Source organism: Somniosus microcephalus, chromosome 3 (assembly GCF_052327205.1).
Source record: "Somniosus microcephalus isolate GS21.2 chromosome 3, FLI_Smic_1.0, whole genome shotgun sequence".
NCBI classification, from domain to species: Eukaryota; Metazoa; Chordata; class Chondrichthyes; order Squaliformes; family Somniosidae; genus Somniosus; species Somniosus microcephalus.
Genome location: NC_140989.1, coordinates 305,310,500 through 305,325,104, shown reverse-complemented (window position 1 = coordinate 305,325,104; position 14,605 = coordinate 305,310,500). Strand labels below are relative to the sequence as shown.

Below are 14,605 nucleotides of genomic sequence, written 5' to 3'. Positions count from 1 at the left end.
CACATCTACTGAACCACCAGCATCATACCTTTCCGTTATTTAATTGAAGCACTCAACCAAGTTTGTCAGACACGATTTGTCTTTAAACAAATCCATGGTGGCTGTCATTTATTAACCCATCTTCTAAACGACAATTAATTTTGTCCCAGATTATGGTCTCTCGGAATTTTCCCACCACTAACGTTAGGCTAACTGGCCTGTAGTTGCTTGGTTTATCTCACTCCCCTTTTTTGAATAGGGGTGTAAATACATCAAGGAATACTTTTTAATGGAAAGAGAAAAAAGAAACAATTGCGTTCTATTACACTGCCCGATTGCGCTGGTTCATGGAATATTTTATGTTTGTGAATATGCAAATGAATTTTAACAGAAATTTGAACTGTAACCTTACCAAGTGCACTTTCAAGCACATTTTGGGTGCAATTTCCTGATCGTGTCCAAAGTGGAAACTCTATTCGCCGCTCACGATGCGGTCTCCTCTACTCAGGGGAGACCAAGTGCAGATTGGGTGACCACTTTGTGGAACACCTCCGTTCAGTCCGTAAGGGTGACCCCAAGCTTCCGGTCACCTGTCATTTTAATTCTCTGGACCACTCCCACTCTAACCTCTCTGTCCTCAGCCACCTACACTGTTCCATTAAAGCTCAGTGTAAGCTCGAGGAACAGCACCTCATCTTCCTATTAGGCACTTTACAGCCGTCCAGACTAGTTCAACAATTTCAGATCATAACCTCTGCCCCCATTTTGTCAGACAGCAGCTGTTGCTGATGATTCTGATATTCCTATTTACACCTCCTCTAGACCCATCTTTTGTTTCTTTACTTGTCCCATTACCATCTCCTTTTCCCTTGCACCATCATCCCTTTTGTCATTTAATCTCTCCTGCCTTCCACCCTATCACAGACCTTCCATTTTGTTCTTTCCTCCCCTCCCCCCTTTCCCTGCCTCTGTACTTGCTTAAAACCTGTTACATCTCTAACCTTTTCCAGTTCCGATGAAAGGTCATCAGCCTGAAATGTTGGCCGGAATTTTCCGGGGGTGGGGAGGGGGGGGCATCAGCAGTGGGGATTGGTGGTGGGTTGGGTGGAAAAGTGTTTGTTTTCATAGTGGGTCGGGACCCCGCTGTGAACCCGCTGCCACACGCCTTTCCCAATGCCGGGTCTGTCAACGCTGAGCAGACCTGACACGCAGCAGTGGGGGACCCAATTAAGCTCATTATGACCTTGGTTAGACATCATTAAGAATACATTTTAGCTTACCTTTTGACATTTCGTGCTCACCCACAAGGTCCCTGCTGCTCAGGGATCACGTCTGTTAAGCTGAGGCGGGAGTTGAATGGCCTTTGAATCAGCTGATTACTTGGTAGCTTGAAATGTGCTATAAACATAAGAACATCAGAACATAAGAAATAGGAGCAGGGGTAGGCCATTTGGCCCTTCGAGCCTGCTCTGCCATTCAATAAGATCATGGCTGATCTTCTACCTCATCTGAACTTTCCTGCACTATCCCCATATCCATTGATTCCCTTAATATTCAAAATTATATCAATCTCTGTCTTGAATATACTCAACGACTGAGCCTTCACATCCCTCTGGGTTAGAGAATACCAAAGATTCACCATCTTCTGAGTGAAGACATTGCTCCTCATCTCAGTCCTAAATGGCCGACCCCTTATTCTGTGACCCCTAGTTCTAGACTCCCCAGACAGGGGAAACATCCTCCCTGCATCTACTCTGTCAAGCCCTGTAAGAATTTTGTATGTTTCAATTAGATCACCTTTTGTTCTCCTAAATTCTAGAGATTATAGGCCTAGTCTACTCAATCTCTCCTCATAGGACCATCCCCCCATCCCAGGAATCAGTCTGGTGAACCTTCGTTGCACCCCCTCAATGGCAAGTATATCCTTTCTTAGGCAAGGGCACCAAAACTGTACACAATACTCCAGGTGTGGGATCACCAGGGCCCTATCTAATTGCAGTAAGTTCCCACCTCATAGCTCTTCATGTTCCAAGCTCAGAAGCTGCTGCTTACTTCATTGGGAAGACAGATTGAGCTTTATGCAGCTTGCAAGTGTTTGGAGCAAACCCTCTATCCAGCATCACCTCATTGGAATAACCTCTCTCACCATTGACAGATCGCTTCTGTCATCTCAAGTTCACTTACCATCTATTACATCAGCATCAGTGCCCTTTATACTCTGTCACATTGGTCCTCAGAATCTCACCATGATCAGCCCCAATGTCAGCAGCACCAGGCACACCAGCAACACCAACAATACCAACCTTCTCTGCAATCAACTGATGCTGCACAACACAGGGCATCAGCACCCGACCACATTGCTGCCCAGGAGGCCAGGGATGGCCTCACCATGGCCAGATTTACTTCATGTGATGCTGTACACCCATATGACTGCCACATGATGTGCCAGATTGGCACCACCACACACCAACACCATAAAGCATCCCTACAATGCTCGAGCCATTCTTTTCACACTCACGACCATTGCGGGGGGTGGGGGGTACCGTTATGTCTCACCATTCACTGCAACTCACTAAGCCACTTCCAAAGGTGCACATAAATCTGTCCAAGAACACAAAGTGTTGAATATAAAGATTTCAATGTTTGACACCACATTAACAGAAACTTTACATGAACATTGGAAAAAAACACCCAATTGGCTACCCTTGTATGTTGTTAGTTGAGGGGGAGTGTGAGGGGTGGCTAGTGAGATGGGGATGTGATAATGTAGATAGAGAGGGACGGGTGGAGGTCCAAGGTAAGTTGGTGTGAGTAAGGATGTGCAGGAGTAGGGTAGGGCAGGCAGAGTGATGGGGATGTGATGAGAGTCACAGCAGGATGAGGTTGAGTGTGGCTTTGTACTAACGTTTCGTGATCTACTGAGATCATTGAAACGTTTGCGGCACTGCACCCAGGTCCTCCTGACCACATCCCTGTTTGTGCCCTCCTCTGCAATGTGCAATCAGGCTGTATTGATCACCTGGGGAGGTCTCTTCTGCCCATGGGAAGGGAAGAGGATCTCCGTGTGCTGTGACTCCCTCCATAATGGAGGGAGTCATGGGAGAGCGTGGGTGCAGCCCTGTGCCTTTGTGCAGTCGCTGTCAGCGTTTGTAGCACCTCAATGCTGTAGAACACTGACAGCACAAATGTTAAAGGGACCATGTCCAAATTTATTTTAAGGAAACCGACTGATGACGCATCATCAAATGACATCACCAGAACTGCTTCCTCTAATTGGCTGGGAAATGCGCTGGGCGGGCTTAACAAGTCCCAGCAACGGAAATTCATTTCACAGAGTAGGATGGAGCCAGCAGCGATGTCGGGAGCCACTGAGGTCAGCAAAATCCCAGCTGTTAACACTGTTTCTCTCTCCACAGATGCTATCTGACCAGCTGAGTATTTCCAGCATTTTCTGTTTTTATTTCATTACTTCAAAGTTAGCTAAAACATAGGAGCTAGGGACATAAATGGAAGTTCATGAAAATATATATCAGGTGTTACATTCGTGGATTATTCGAGGGACTAAATGGTCTACTCCCATTCCTATGAGTAAGGTAATAGAGGGAAACAGTGGGGTTACTCAAAGTAAAATGAGATGTCTTAATGTGATGATGGGAATGTTCATATATGGGAGACAAGAGGCCATTGGCCTTGCTCACTTCTGACTTTTCTTACTACAAATGAAGTAGAAACTCATCTTTGCCGCATTATGGCCCTAACAATACCAATGGTAACGAATACCAATTTAATACCAGGGTCCTTTGAGGAGAACATCTACCTGATCATGATGCTTTTTAGATAAAATGGATCTGAATGGATCGTGTGTCTCATAGGAGCCATACATAAAGTGTAGTACTTGGCTTTGTACGATTGGGGGAGGGAGAATCAGCATTGTGAATATGTACCCTCAGGCACGAGATCAAAATTATAGGGCAGGATTTTCATTGGGCCGTGGAGGCGGGATTGGAAGCGTGTGGGGGGTTAAAATCTCGAAATCGGGGGGCACGAACCCATCCCGCCCCCAATCCACCTCCATGCCAGTTTCAAAGGAGGCAGATACCCGACCTGTGCTGGGACCCGCCTCCCCGAGGTGGGAATGGGATTAGTGCCTGTTAACAGGTAGTTAACAGGCAGTTTTTAGCCTAACCCCTATTATTATTCCTGAAGTGTGGGATTCCCGATGGCTCCAAACCACGCCAAGTTAGCGAGGCGGACCATCGGGCTGAAGGGCTTGGAGGGTTCGAGATGTCCGGTGTTCAGGTGAGTGATGGGTGAATGAGTGCAGAGGTAAGTGTGTTTGGTGTGTGTAAAGTGTTTAAAGAAGTTTTACTTACCTTTACAGCCTTCCTTCCTTCAGGTCTCGGGAGTCCCTCATCTCACCAGCACAGAAAGCAGAATAGCCGCGAGCTGTCAAAGTTGCAGCATTCAGCTTTCTGTTCTGGAGAGATCTCTAAATCAGCCTGAGAGGAAGGAATTAACTTGGAGTACAGATTGTCAGTGTTTGACAGCTTCAAAGAGCTGTCAAACATTGATATTTCATGTGTCAAAAGCTCTTGACAGATGAAATGTCAATCTGTGACGTCACCTGTTGCCGGGTGGCCCTTAAAGTTGTAGCCCCGCCTCCTACATGCCTCCAGTATCAAAATCCAGCCCATAGGGGGTGATTTTCATTCAGAAGTCGGGAAGGAGGCGGGACTACAACTTTCGGGGTTGCAGTCCCGCCTCCATCGAGATGCGGCCAATCCACACGATTTTAACTTGATTGACCTTGTTGAGCCCGCCCAGCGGGCTCAGCAGGCCAATTAAGGGCCACCCGGCAACAGGTGACGTCACAGACTGAAATTTCATCTGTCAAGACGTTTTGACAGATGAAATATCAGATTCAGACAGCTGTGAAACACTGTCAAACACTGACAGTCTTACTTCTAACCTGAGTCCTTCTACACAGACTCAGTTAGAAATCTCACTGGCACAGAAAGCTGCAGGCTGTCACTTTTGACAGATCACAGCCATTCTGATTTCTGTGCCGGTTAGATGATTGACTCCCGAAACCTAGAGGAAGGAAGGCTGAAAAGGTAAGTACAGGTAATTTAAATTTCTTTACACACTTTAGACACACCAAACACACTTACCTTTGCACTCATGCAAACATCACTCGCCTGAACACTGACATCTCGACCCCTCCAAGTCCTTCAACCCGACGGCCTGACTCCTCTAACTTGGCGTGGTTTGGAGCCGTCGGGAATCCCACACTTCATGCTTTAAAATATGGATTAGGCTAAAAACTGCCTGCTAACTACCTGTTAACAGGCAGTTAATTGGCACTAATCCCTTCCCGCCTCGGGGTGGCGGGTCCCAGTGCGGGGTGGGTACCCGCCTTCTTTGAAACTTACATGGAGGCGGGTTGGGGGCGGGATGGTGTCGGGACCCCGAATTCGGGACTTTAACCCCCCGCACACCTCTAACCCCGACTCTACGGGTCAATGAAAATCGACCCCATAGTGTCTAAAAACATATTGGCCCAGATTTTCCGGGGCCTATGACCACGTACGCACAGCATACGCGGTTGTAAGTGCCCCGCAAGTTGCAATCTGTCATGTTTCAGCTTGATGGGTCGTACGAATCCGCAGGAAATGGACATGCGCTGGCAGAGAGTTGGGCTATTACTGCCCAGTGAATGCCCAGGAAATCTTTACACCTGGTAAAAGGTGTAAGGCCTTCTTTTACCAGTGTAAGGGTTTAAATTAATATTAAAATACATTTTTAAATATAATTTAACCATTCAGAAACATTTTAAATTAGTTTAGGTTATTTTTGGCCCCTTGAAAAATGTTTAAATTTATCTTTCAAAAAATTAAATTTTTGTTTTAAATGTTTAATTAAATTGTATTTTAATTAAACTGTCTTTTGGATGAGATGTTAAACCGAAGCCCCGTCTGCTCTCTCAGGCGGACATAAAAGATCCTATGGCACTATTTTGAAGAAGAGCAGGGGAGTTATCCCCGGTGTCCTGGCCAATCAATCCCTCAATCAACATAACAAAAGCAGATTACCTGGTCATTATCACATTTTTTTTGTGGGAGCTTGCTGTGTGCAAATTGGCTGCCGCATTTCCTACATTACAACAGTGACTACACTACAAAAGTACTTAATTGGCTGTAAAGCGCTTTGAGACGTCCGATGGTTGTGAAAGGTGCTATAGAAATGCAAGTCTTTCTTTCTTTAATTTTGAACATGCGATGATTTCTTTTTATTTAAGTGCAGTGAAAGTGTGTTTTTTTAGGGGATTCTTATTGATGCTTATAGGGATTCCGTCCGTAAATGGAATCCCCATAAGCATAAAGGGAATCCCCTTTTGTGATTGGTTGGGCTGGCCCACGTGACCCCGGGGCACTTGCAAACCACATGTGCTCCTGGGATACATGGGCCTTTACTCAGGCGTACGCCTGCAGGCCCAGGAGCGCAAGTCTTCAAAGATATGGAGGCACTCGCCCGCAGGAAGCCTCCGACCGCAATTTCCAGCCCATTATTTTAAGAAACAAATTTAATTTCATTGCAATCAAAGTGAAACACCTGAGAAAACAATTTGAAAAGTGTTCGGTCTCTTGTTTAAGCAAGATAATGTAAAGTCTGTGGGTTATATGGTGAATTAATACACAGACTACAAGAGTAACTTTAACAGGACTTTACTATTTGAAGGTCAGGGCGAATCTGCCCAATAAATCCTTACACAGCACTTATATACCGGTGTGGTCACCACCGGTATTACAGTATACAGTAGCCAAGATAAAGTAGTGCAACCCTTAAAAATAGTTCTCTTAAAGGTGGAACGTTACATACACTACAATCCTCCCTTTTTAGGTTAACAATATATACATATTCCCATTAATATAACATCTTAACATATATACAACTTTATGTGAAACAGTTCACAGATTCAGTCTCTCTGGAGGCTTCCGGACTCTGTCCGGATAACGCCTCGGTGGTGTAGTCGTTTTCGGTGGTGTAGCAGGTTCTTCTGGCAAGGTCGATTCGGCTTGAAGGACCGTTTCAGGTTCATCGGATTCCCATATTACCGGATCGGAGGTAGATGCTCTGGGTATCTCTGCTTCAACATTAGACGTATAGAGTTGTGGAGTAGGTTGGGCCTTTGTGGATGATTCTATGATCTGGTCAACATGGCGCCTTATTATGCTTTCACCAATGTCCACGGTATACATCAACGGTCCTAGCCTTTTTCCAATAGTTCCCGGCTGCCATTTCTCGGTACGGTAGTCCCGGGCCAAAACTTGTTGACCTATCTGAAAGGATCTAGTTGGCCTTTCATTCATGCCTTGAAATTGTCGGTTCTCTACGTCCCTTCTGACGTTTGGCTTAATCAAATCCAGCCGGCATCTTATTCTTCTATTGAAAAACATCATGGCGGGAGTTTGGTTTGTGACCGCATGTGTTGCATTCCTGTACGCCAACAAGAAGTTATCTACCTTATGTTGTAGATTTATGTCTTCATTACCCATGGCCTTTATGGCCTTCTTGAAGGTCTGGACAAACCTTTCAGCTAATCCATTGGTGGCGGGATGGTATGGGGCGGACGTATAGTGCTTGACCCCATTGCTTTTTAAGAACTTCCTGAATTCTTCGGACACAAATTGCGGTCCATTATCAGAACAGATCTGTTCCGGCAGCCCATTCCTGGCAAATATGGTCCTTAATACTGTGATGGTTTTTTCCGTGGTGGTGGAGGACATTTTTATTACCTCCGGCCACTTGGAGTGTGCATCCACCGCGATTAAAAACATTGAGTCCATAAATGGACCAGCAAAGTCGATATGTACCCTTTGCCATGGAGATGAGGGCCACTCCCATGGATGCAGAGGAGCTTGTGGTGGCGCATTTTGGACCTTCTGGCATCCTAGACAGCTCTTGGTTATTTCTTCGATGTCTCCATCAATACCTGGCCACCACACAAACGCTCTGGCTAGGTTCTTCATTTTCACTCCACCCAGATGCCCCTCGTGAAGCTCCTTTAGTACTTTCTGCTGGAGTTTGGGTGGAATCACCACTCTAGATCCACACATCAAGGTTCCTCGGCACACTGACAGCTGTTCTCTTCTGTGCGAAAATGCTGGCAGCATTGGTTCGCCATGTACTGGCCATCCCTCCACCGTTAAATCGTAGACTCGTGAGAGAGTCGGGTCATTTCTTGTTTCCTTTTCGATCATGGAATTTGTTACTGGTAGACATTCCATTATGGTTGAGTGGAACATCTCCACTGGGTCCACTGTAGTCGCCTCTTCTTCCACTGGCAACGGTAGGCGCGATAACCCATCAGCATTTCCATGCTGTTTGGACCTTTTGTATTCGATGTCATATTGGTGTGCCCCTAGTAGAACGGACCACCTCTGTAGCCTTTGTGCTGTCATAGTGGAAACGGCCTTGTTAGGGTTGAATATGGACACCAACGGCTGGTGGTCTGTCAGCAATGTAAACTTCTTGCCCTGCAGGTAATGATTGAATTTCTTTACTCCCCACACAAGGCTGAGAGCCTCCCTATCTATCTGAGCATAATTTCGCTCAGCGGAGGTCAATGATCGGGACGCAAATGCGACTGGCCTTTCCGAGCCATTTGGTAACTTGTGTGAGAGTACAGCTCCAATACCATAAGGGGAAGCATCACAAGCTAGATGAAGAGGTAGCGTTGAGTTGAAGTGAGCCAACACTTCCTCAGAGGTAATCAACGCCTTGCTTCTGCGAAAGGCCTTCTTACAGTCCTCGCTCCACTTCCATGGTACTTCTTTCCGCAACAGAGCATTCAGCGGATGCAGCACCGTGGATAGATTTGGCAGAAACTTATGGTAATAATTAATCAACCCCAGAAACGACCTCAACTGTGATACATTTTCCGGAGCGGGGGCCTTCACGACCGCTTCGATCTTGTCAGGTGACTTGTGCAGCCCCTCTTGGTCAATGACATGACCGCAGTACGAGATCCGTTTCTGGAAGAACTCACATTTCTGGCGATTAACTCGAAGGCCATATTCCTTCAACCTGGTGAGCACCAGTTTCAAATTTGTGAGGTGTTCCTCCTTGTCTTCTCCCGTAATCAGGATATCGTCCAAGTAACACTGAGTGCTTGGAATACCCTGTAAGACCTGCTCCATGGCCCTCTGCCAAATTGCTGGAGCCGAAGCTACTCCCAAAACCAGTCTATTATATCGATACAAGCCTCTGTGCGTGTTGATTGTGAGATACTGGCGTGACTCTTCCTCGACCTCCATCTGTAAATATGCTTGTGCCAGGTCTATCTTGGTGAAGTGTTTCCCGCCAGACAATGAAGCAAAGATATCCTCAATCCGCGGAAGCGGGTATTGTACCGTGTGAAGCACCGGATTAACTGTGATCTTGAAGTCTCCGCAGATGCGGACCTTCCCCGGTCCCCCTGGCTTGTTACTTGATGAAGACTTCATGACGGGAACAATGGGCGTGACCCACTCACTCCAGTCCACCTTCGACAGTACCCCTGCACGTTCAAGCTCTTCCAGTTCTGCCTCCACAGCAGGTCGTATCGCGTAAGGTACCAATCTGGCTTTGAAAAATTTTGGGCTTGCATGTTCTGCAATCTTGATTTTTGCCTTAATTCCTCTCAGTGTTCCCAGTCCCTGCTGGAATACCTCTTTAGCCTCGTCCAATATTCTGGACAACCGTTCAGGTTTGACATCTTTCTTTCCGAAATCTACCGTCATTGTGTTTAGTGAGTGCCAGTCTATCTTTATTTTCCTGATCCACTCCCGTCCCAGAAGTGCTGGACCTCCCTTGGGTAGTACATATAAGTCCATTCCTTGGTGATCTTTGCCCTTGTGTCTCACCTTGACTATTATCTTTCCGATGGGGTATACTTTATGCCCCGTGTATGTCTGCAATACTATCTCCGTATCCCGTAGGGGAATATGTTTGAATAACTTTTTGTAATCTTGTTTATTCATGACCGTCAACGCCGATCCGGTGTCTACTTCCATCTTCACTTGGACTTTTGCAATCTGTAGTGTGACCCAGATAGTTTGTCGGTCAGCTTCTTTACTCACATTGTGAATCCTCAGACTACCCAGTTCCTTGCTGTTGGGGTCTGAATTCGAATTCAGTTCATCTGGACTCTTCACAGTCACGTTATGTACCTTTCTGTACTTCTTCTGCGGTGACTTATTGTTGCTGGTCTTCTTTCCTGACCGGCATACATTAGCTATGTGACCAAGTTTGCCACATTTTCTACATTCCTGGTTTTTAAACCAGCATTGGTTCTGGTCGTGTGTTGTCTTCCCACAACGGTAACATTTTGTTGTACCCGAAGTCATTTGATCCACACTGAGTACCGCTGTCTTCAGCTGCATTTCCGCCGTGCCTCTCGCTGCGGCTTCGTGCGATGCTGCAATAAGGACAGCCTTATCAAGTGTAAGATCGTTCTCTTCGAGCAGTCGCTTTTGTGTTCCTTCCTTCGACATCCCGCACACGAACTTGTCTCTCAGTGCCTCTGTCAGATTTATCCCAAACTGACAGTATTTTGCTAGCCTACGCAGTTCAACCAGGTACTCCGCGTTGCTTTCCTCCTTTAGTTGCGTTCTCCCGTAAAATTTAGCTCGTTCCGCTAACATCAGCGGTGTGGGGTTCACATGATCCTTCAGGACAGCAACAATATTAGCGAAAGACTGATCCGCCGGTTTAGCTGGTGATAGAAGATGCTTCAATAACCCGTATGTCTTCGCACCCATTGAGTTTAGTAAGGTTAGAGCTTTATCATAATTTGCTATCTTATTGACCTTACAATATATCTCGATGCGTTCTACATACGTGGTCCAATCTTCCACATCAGAATCGAATTCGTTGATGTTGCCACGCTTAGGCATCTTCACAATCTTCAGTCAACGTGGCCGACTTGCTTCTCGTGGCTGATCGGCTCACTCACCACCGTGGCAGAAGGGACGATCACTGCCTGTTGCTGATGGAAGGCTTCGTGTCTGAATTCTTCCTTCTTCCTTGCTCTGCAGACTCGAGTCTTCTCTCAGCAGAATGACGAGGGCGGGTGCCTCCTCTCTACGCTCGTTGACTGCTTCGGATGTATCGCTGCCGCAGGGTAAGATCGAACTCGTCGCCACTGTAAAGTCTGTGGGTTATATGGTGAATTAATACACAGACTACAAGAGTAACTTTAACAGGACTTTACTATTCGAAGGTCAGGGCGAATCTGCCCAATAAATCCTTACACAGCACTTATATACCGGTGTGGTCACCACCGGTATTACAGTATACAGTAGCCAAGATAAAGTAGTGCAACCCTTAAAATAGTTCTCTTAAAGGTGGAACATTACATACACTACAGATAATGTTACAGTATTTTAGTAAATAGTTGTAATATAATTCTAAAGTAGTGTCTCTTGGTATCTCCTTTGCACCTCTCTTCCCCCACCACCTCCACACCTCTACCTGGGTTCAACAAGCCACGTTATTTGACACTATACTTTAGTAAAAAAACACAAGTAAACGTTAGCTATGTTAAAGGTATTGTTTCAAACTCACTTCTGTTGACAGCTGAGGCCTATTACTGCTCCACACCGACTTTAACAAGGTTTTTCCACACCAGGTAAAAGGTACATTTTATTGCAGCCAAGGCGAGGGCTAAAATCACATCTGTAAAACGCCATCACTTCTTCATTATAAATACCACTGTTTCTAGTAAAACAATATCAGAGAACCGCTTCCTTGTGCGGTATAAGTGTTCTGGATAATTCAAGATGTGACCATCAAGTGTTTCTAAGTATTTCCTGCTGTCAAACCGCATTAATCGGGAGGAAAGTCTCCAGATTTTATACAAAGTTCATAAACGTGGTATGATGAACCCATTCTTGACACTGATTTAGCCATCGCTTCCCCCTCTTACAAACTTAAATGAAATTGGAGGACAAGATTTCAGATGTTGCAGACGGACCATCAGGTGTTTTCAAACGGCAAAATGGGGGCAGGAACCTTACCATGAACAATTTGTTGGTCCGTTCTTCGAACAGACATATCACTGTCAATAGTGGAGTATATAGTTAGAATCACAACAGACAGAAACGCCATTGTTTCGCCGCTTCTACAGATGAATCCCCAGATAGCCACACCCTACTGTTGACGTGCCAGATGCTGCATCTTTTTCTGAGGTGTTGCCACGGTAGATCTCGCGTTAAGCTTACCTTTCTGTACGTTTTAAAGCACACGCAAAATGAATCCCAGGAGCTTTGTTCTCATGTACTTGTAAATTGCAGCTCTTGATCTTGAGCAAGGGGCGGTTGTTTCACTCACAGCCCCACCCTGATGTGTACACCTCTCTCACGCCAAGCCTCGTAGTATGCTCTCCACCAGACTAAGGAACGTTCAAACAAATACATTGTTGTAGTCAATGCGAATGCTGCAGAATGCTGGGGCTCTTTTGTTTATGTCGAGGACCATGCAATCACGCTTTTATTGCAGCCACCCATCCACCGACCCCCTTCTTCACATGAGAGCCCATTCATTGGAAAATTACACCGGATCCACAGTGGAAAAAATGTCCCTGTGTTTCAAACCGATTCAGTTTTGCTGCCATAAAAGGTGAGAAACGTAAGTGTAAGCCTCTTCTCCCAATTGTGAACGCTCAGTGACATGCCAAGGCTTATTTCCCAGAGAAAAGCTAGTTCACAAATATATTGATCAATAAAGTTACCCAAGCTCAATTGTTATTTGAAAAGCAACAGAACCTATTGTAAGTATTAGGTCAAGACACGGCATTTTTATATGCAAACAAACGGTCGCGTTGTAGATTTCCTTTTAACTGAATGACTCTCCTGAGTGAATTCCCTAACGAGGAGATTACGGAGGCCATGGAAGTACTGAAGAAATCTCAAACATTTATCAAAAATATTTTTAAATGTGAGAAATGTTGGTTTATGTACCCACCCAAAATACATTCATGTTATCAGGTATGCCTGGTGCTCCTCCTAGCATACCCTTCTACACTCGGTATTGAACCAGGGTTGGTATCACTGGCTTGGTGATGATTCAGGGGTGAGGAATGTGCTGAGCCAGAAGGTCATAGATTGTTGTGGTATACAACTCTACTATTGTTATGGCCGAAGGTGTTCAACTTAGCACAGTGGTAGTATCACAGTACATGATAGAGGATGTCCTCACAGTAGAGATGAGAGATTATGTGTGGTGGTCACTCCTACCAATGCTATTGTGGATATATTTATCTGGTACAGATAGGTTGGTGAGAGTAAGGTCACTTCCTCATGTTGGTTCCTTCACCACCTGCCGCAGACCCACTCTGGCATCTATATCCTTTGGGACTTGGCTAGCTTGATCAGTGATGGTACTACTGAGTCACTCTTTGTGGTGGACATTGAAAACCTCCACCCAGAGTACACTCTGTACCCTTGCTTCCCTCTGAGTTGCCTCCCAAGTGATATTCAACAGGAGGAGTACTGATTTGGCAACTGATGGGTGTGGTGGTGCAGTAGGTGGTGATCAACAGGAAGTTTCCTTGATTTTGTTTGACCTAAACTCATGATACTTGAAGGGGTCCGGAGTCAATGTCGAGGACTCCCAAGGCCATTACTCCCCGCCCACCCCCCCCCCACCAAACTGTATATCATTGTGCCCCACCACTGGTGTGTCTATCCTGCCAGTAGGGCAGGACATGCTCAAAGATGGTAATGGAATAGTCTAGGAAGTTTGCTGATAGGTATGATTCTGTGAGTATGATTATGTTGGTTCTGGTGAAAGGTCACCAACCTAAAATGTTGACTCTGTTTCTCGCTCCACAGATGCTGCCTAACCTGATGAGTATTTCCAGCATTTTCTGGTTTTATTTCAGATTTCCAGCATCCGTAGTACTTTGCTTTTGTTTTATGTCTGTTGCTTGACTAATCTGTGGCACAGCTCTACAACTTGGGCACTGACCCCCCAGATGTTAGTGAAGAGAACTTTGCAGGTTCCATTGGGCTGAGATTGCCTTGGTGTTATATTGGTATGATGCCAGCGTCATTACCAATAGGTCCATCAGATTTTCTTATTATTGAACTTTATATGATTGTTTACAACTAAGTGGCTTGCTAGACCAGTTCAGAGGGCATTAAAGAGTCAACCATGTAATATGAATCTGGAGACACACATAGGCAAGGTATGTAGGGGTGGCAGGGTCCTTTCCCTGAAGGACATTAGTAAGCCAATTCAGTTTTTATGACAATCCGGAAGCTTTCTTGGTTATTTACCTGGTGCCAGCCCACAAAGTACCAGATTTATTGATTTCAATTTCACACCACGGATGTCAGAAAGGAAGATTATCCGTGGCAAACCAGACAGAGTTCATTGAGGAGGTGACGGATACGGTGGATGGGTGAAATGCAGTTGGTATGATGTACTTACAGAAAGCCTTTGACAAAGTATCATACTAGAGAAGATTAAGGGTTTGGGAATTAGGGAGGAGAGTAGCAAACTGGATGAAAAATGAATTAAAAGGGAGGAGACAGTGATAATGCTGCTCTCCTAACCATATCCATGGCCACCCCCTCTAACT

At 45.6% G+C, this 14,605-nt stretch overlaps 1 long non-coding RNA gene across 2 annotated transcripts in view; it reads right to left on the bottom strand.

Annotated features, from left to right (window-relative positions):
• LOC147122119 (uncharacterized) overlaps positions 1 to 12,772 on the bottom strand; it is a 30,934-nt gene extending 18,162 nt beyond the window's left edge. The window contains exons 1-2 of one of the 2 annotated variants that reach the window (XR_015075423.1): positions 12,243 to 12,772; positions 1,260 to 1,377 (exon numbers count right to left, since the gene is read on the bottom strand). This is a non-coding gene — a long non-coding RNA (uncharacterized LOC147122119). The remainder of the gene's footprint in view (positions 1 to 1,259; positions 1,378 to 12,242) is intronic. The other variant, XR_015075422.1, reaches the window with a different exon arrangement.
• Between the last annotated feature and the right edge of the window lie 1,833 nt (positions 12,773 to 14,605).